Genomic DNA, 5,904 nt, shown 5'->3' on the forward strand with positions numbered 1-5,904 from the left:
TGAAGAGATGATGAGCAGAGGCAAGTGTGTGATAATCAACAGAAGGTGCAAATATTTTTGATTCCAGTTGAACCAAATGATGAAGAAGAACATACAGATCTTTTTTACCTTATTTATACTCTTCATAAACTATAAAAAGAATTTATCCCACATTGGAGATCTCATCCAGATTTGGCACTCACACAGGACTATGCGTGCCAATGAAGTCCCACACCTGATACTCTTGTAGAACGTAGGCCTCTGGGGAGGCTGTGGTCGTTATCAGGTATATTTACCCACAATGTGTAACTCCTGACTCAGAGAGCTCGTTTTACAACTTTGCTGAGAACATATGGGGAGTGCCTGGGTGTGGGATTGCCCTTCTGTCAGGAAAACAACCAAAACAAAATTTATAGCAAGGAGTGTTCGGAGCAGGTATCCTGTGTGAATGAATATCCTGTATGGGCTGCAGGCCAGTTACATCCTCTGCTCGTTGTTTGCTAAGGCGCTGTGGTTCAGTGCATGCATGTATTTATTTTGCATGTCTACAAACCGAAAGTGGAAGTCCAACCTAGTTGGCCTAGTTTAATAGGTAGTTCACTAGTTTGGTAAGTCTGGCCAATTAATTTTTTCCACAGAGATATGCATATCCGCTTGGTGAAATTCCACCTGATGGACCGCTGTTGGTTACAGCTGGTCACAGTCAGGCTGGCAGGCTTCGGAGCAGTGCTGCTGTTTCTGAGGCTGCTTGGACCTTCAATGGACCAAACTGAAAGAAACAATGCAAAGAGCTTTAATGGTCTCGATGGCGTCCACCATAGACACCCAGCGCAGACCCTTCTATGCATCCTAACAATGCTTGTGAAAGCTGTGGCATCAACATCCACATGCTGCAAGAGGGCAGGGTGGCTGGGTTAATCTGGCTTCAGTGAAAACTTGCTCATTTAGCTTACCACAAAGCTGTATCTACTTTCTTGGGTCAGAAGGTATGCTAAAGTGGCTACTCATGGGAAGCTGCATACCGCGTGGTTACATAGTTTTCCGGGGAGATGCTCACTGGGCAAATGGCTCTCAGACTTTCCAGGTTAGGCTCTGCCAGGTGGGACACGGCCTTTTCAGCAGGCCAGCATGTCCACGGGCCAATGGTGCTTGAAGCAGGGAATGGGCACAGTGGTGCAAAAGCAGAAACAGAGGCACAGGGCTCAGGGTCTTTCTTCCCACCACGTAAAGAAGGAGGAATTGAAGGTATGAGAGCAAGAAAGATGTGAGCGATAGGCTGCAGCCACTGCTTTTCCAGTTTGCTCCAGGAAGAGGACAGTGCAGGACACGCCAAGTAGCCCCACCATCTGATCCTGGAACAGGGACGGCAGGGACATGGCTTTAGCCCATAACATCCCTGACATGTCAGGGAGTCACTCAGAATGTCCACCTCAAAATCAGCCTGAATTTGCAGGCTGGCATTTTACATAAACCAGCCGTAATACTGCGTGGAAACCCAGGCTGAAATCTGTGGTGGTTCAGCTGTCCCAGGTTCAGGCCAGTGGTGCCTATCAGGAGGGAGGTACATATACACAGCTGGGGAGTAGATGTCTCAGCCACCTGTGTTTTAACCTTCCGGGATGAATCCGTCACAGCCCTAATTTTCACCTTTTAATTAAAGAACCTTTTAAGATCTCAGATTTTTGACCAGCATTTTAATGAGTTTTAAAACTTTTAATAAACTGTTGGCATTATTGTGTCAATTGTATCATTTGGGTAAGAAGCTTAACCCAATGTCTAAAACTGAATGCATTTGTTGAGTCTATTTTTAATCTTTAAACATGAAATCTAAATATATTTCTAGACAGTCAGAAAGGTGATTATCTCTGTTCTCTCCATCTAAGGCAATATGCTTTCCTAATAATGTTATTTATAGCTGGAGGCTGTTAAAGTGTAGCACAGACAGTCTGCCTACATATCATGTAAAACTGCTTGCTGGAGTAATTACACATTTTTCTTAAGCAATGTGGTAACAGAGAGATGGCAGAGTACTAAGTAGGTGCTTGCCTGGCTGCTTACCTGCATGTCCCAAAAGCTCAGTTCAGCTCCAGATGTGCTGGATCTGAAGGATCTTGCCATGCTGTGCTGTGCTCTCCCTTTACGAATTTTTGCAAAATGACTCTGATGCACAGCTTACAGCTGTAAGTCTCCTCTGGGTAGGGTAAGATGAAAAGTGACCCCACACTTTTCAGACTTTAAAGACGTTTTATTAGGTCCAAAAGTGAGCAACACAGATGGCTGGAGAGTGATGCAGAGCACCACCACCTGTCTTACAACTGAGAGGTTGTGCTTGGAACCTGAGATTGGTCCCCAAATCAAATACTCTGTGGGTCTGCTCGATGGCTTTTGGAAGCGATTATTCACCTCCTTCCAGATAAAGAAAGATTAAATAGGTGAGGATTTGAGCTTAAAAAGGAGCTGGGGCCTATGGAAGAAGTTATAATCATGTATGGTGAAGGGAAGAAAAATTTGGAACCATGATTCACTATTTGTAGCAATTTGGAAATGAAAGCATACCCAATGAAGTGATCAGGTTTAAAACACACACAAAAAAGGAATTGTTTTCGTGCAGCACATACGCATACATAGCGGAACTCATTGCCACAGGATATTCTGGAAGTCAAAAGTTTACATGTGTTCAAAAAGGGATCAGACAAATTCTTACAAGAACAGCCCTTCCCAACTGTTTTGGATGGAACCTCTGGCTCAGGAAGTCTGTAAGCTGACTGTCAGAAGCAGGTTGGATACCTTGGGGAAAGATCACTGAGCTAATTGCACGTGCTTCTGCTATTCCTTAAACAACTTTTGCTAGCCATTATCAAGATTGGTAGATTGGGCTAGATAGATTTTTGATCAACCAAAGTACATCAGTTCTTACACTTTAATGTTTTGCGCCTTGTCTGCCAAAGAAACAACATCAACCAGATAATGTTTTTATAGCTAACAAAGAAAATGTAGAAAAATGGCAGACTGAAAAGTGAAAAATGCACAGTCTCAAAATAAAGAAATAACTTACGGCAAACTAGGAAGTAAGTGTCATTTGAACTGATAAATTTTTCATCATGGTGAATTTTTGCTAAACGGTTAGATAGATAACGGAATATTAGGGAAGTCAGCATGAAAGTTAAAATATGGGCATTGATCAAGAGTATCCCGGTAAACCAAGATTACAGTGGGTAATCACACCTAAGCAAATCTCTAGCTTAATAGTGTTAATTATTTTGTTCAAAGATGGGGAAATAAAGATGAAAGAGAATACTAAAAGCAGCAGAACTGGCCAGGGAGGGAAAAAAATTAGGAGAGGACCCATTTCCAGTAATCAGGGGAGAGAAGGATGAGTAGTTTGAGATGAATTTTAAAAAGCTAGCAAGATTTTTTTAAAAAGTCAAGAGTAAAGCCCAAGAATACTCATCTTTTCTTGTTTTTATTCCATGTTCTATGTGCTTGATACCTTTGCTGAAAATTATTATTAATGATAGATTTGAAAGTTGGTTTTCAAATTGCTGTAATCATGATTCAGGGCCCAAGTGTCAAAGGATAAAGGGAAACATTGGAACTTGTCTGGAATGACCTTAAAGATAGAAAAATGGAAAAATAAAAGCAATAGCACAATGAAAGAATGATCTATGGGTCAAGGTGTTGGGTATGCTTTGAGACATGGCTCCACTCCCTTTGCTCTGAGTGGACTTTCCTGAGTAGTCACAGTCAAGTTTGTAGTGTGTTTGTCCTTCGGTAGCCCATGTGTGTGGTCTGTTTGCACTTCTTGAGGCAGGACCAGTCTCTCCTTCCAGCAGTCAGCCCAAGCAGAGTGTCACTTTAGCAGTGACATGGTGGCATAGCTGTAAACCAGGTGGTACTAACAGAAAACAAGACTGCACAGAAATCAATAGCACATCAGTCATTTTTATTATAGGAAAAACAGGAAACATCTGAAAGAGGCTATCAGACTTCCAAAAGGTGGCAGTTTGTTTGTAAAGACATTGCTAAAACATTACAGTAATTTTCACCATATAAGGCAAAGAAAAGGAGTAGATACAGGAAATTTTTTTTTTATCTTCCATAGGAAGCAGAATTACCCAAAGAAATTGAGATGTTACCAGAAGCAACCTGAAAAAAGCAAAAACGAGGAGAAATAATAAAGCTCTTGTGCCAGGAAGACTTCTTGTTGTTCTTCCCAGGCAAAGAAACAAGTTCAAATACTTTAACCGTCCTTTGGAAAGAGGAGTGTTTCAGCACTCTCCAGATGTTAATCATGCTTTTACCATGTGAGTTGCTTCTATGGAATAGCCAGGAAACTATTGACTTGAGTAACTATCCTATTAGGGAAAGCAAAGCTGTTCATGTAGATCGCAGTTAAAGCACAGGATAAATTATGATTTAATTATAGCTATTAAATATGAAGTCACGTATGACTAATTGGAGGAATTGCCAGGAAGAATTTTAAAGGGAAGCCAAGGACTTCATAATCTGGACTTCTAAAAAGTTTTCTATGGAGTGCAAGTGAAAAAACTACACTATGGATTTGTCTAGATGGCAGAGGTACGTGAGCTAGCTCTGCATGTGAGTTATCTGGGGACCTTGGCAGCAGCACAGCTGTTAGCACAGTGTTGTGCCCCTGAATCAGGGCTAATTAGCTCAAGGAGAGCATTGCAGTAGCATAACTAATGCTGCTTCCAGTTTGGGATGCCCACTCCGGGCATCTCTGATACTGCAATGAAGTCAATGACCCTCTGAGGTTAGAAATGAAATATGTTCAAATAGTGTGAAGAAGTGTTTGGATAATCTCCATTAAAGGACAGATATCAACCTTCCCATAGAAGATATCCCAAAGATATCTAAAAGATGAAGTTGCTCAGAGTTGAAAAAGGTATGTTTATGGAGCATTTTTAGCCAGATATGCTCTTGCTATAGCATGAGTATCTATCATCTCATTTGTTTCTTTCAGGAAAAGATGTATGTTGAAGTCTATGCAAAGGAAATTAATCACTGCCGTGGGGTAGACAGGTTTTTTTTGTGTGCTTAGAAGATACTTCTGAAGCCTTGCCAATTCTAGACTCAGCTTTAGGGATTTTTTCAGACTAGGACAAAATAACAGGGCATTTTTCCAACTAAGTTAGCTCAAGCTACCCAGCATAATTTAATGGAAAATTACCATCACTTTTGCTATAGCTCAGTATCTCCTGCTCAGTTCTAGTCAATTGGGCAGATGAATAAGAAAAGACTGATGTTTATCAGAGAAGACCTTACTGATCATTTGCTGGACTTGTACTTCATCTAGTTATTCAGATTATTCTGAGATAGAGTCAGGCTTCAGATCACTACCAGTGTGGCAATCAGGGAGTACAGCTGGATAAATGGGCTCTGCATTTTAAACGAGCAGGCTTGCTGTTATAGGAGGTACCAAGACAGTTGAAGGAAGGAAGGAATGGCTGGACTGGGTTGACTAGCTGAAAAAGTACAGAGAAAAACAGTAGCTGTGTTTCTGTCTTGTGGAGTCTGAGCATTTAGGGTTTTGCTACTGGTCAAATGAAGTTTGGTTCTTTCGTCCCTGCGGTCCCAGTATGGAAGAACGGAAAGTTTTGAGAGCAAAACCCTACCTGGAGTAGGTGATGAGACTTAGCTTTTGGTCACTAAATTTAAATCAAACTGTTCTCTTCGTGACCAGTGTGCATGTGTATGTGTGTTGGGGGTGTGTGTGTGTGTATTTTACCTCAGTGTGACTCATGTTTCATAGCTGTGACTATGTTTGCTAAACCGTTCCTCCAAATTTCCCAAACGGATATAAACCTTCACAGGTTTAAAATGAAAGGGCTGCCACAAGTTATTAAAGTAGAGGCGGTTAACTTATATCTGTGGCAACAGAGAAGATTCAGTATACTGCTCCAA

Source organism: Fulmarus glacialis, unplaced genomic scaffold, assembly GCF_000690835.1.
Source record: "Fulmarus glacialis isolate BGI_N327 unplaced genomic scaffold, ASM69083v1 scaffold3415, whole genome shotgun sequence".
Taxonomy (NCBI): Eukaryota; Metazoa; Chordata; class Aves; order Procellariiformes; family Procellariidae; genus Fulmarus; species Fulmarus glacialis.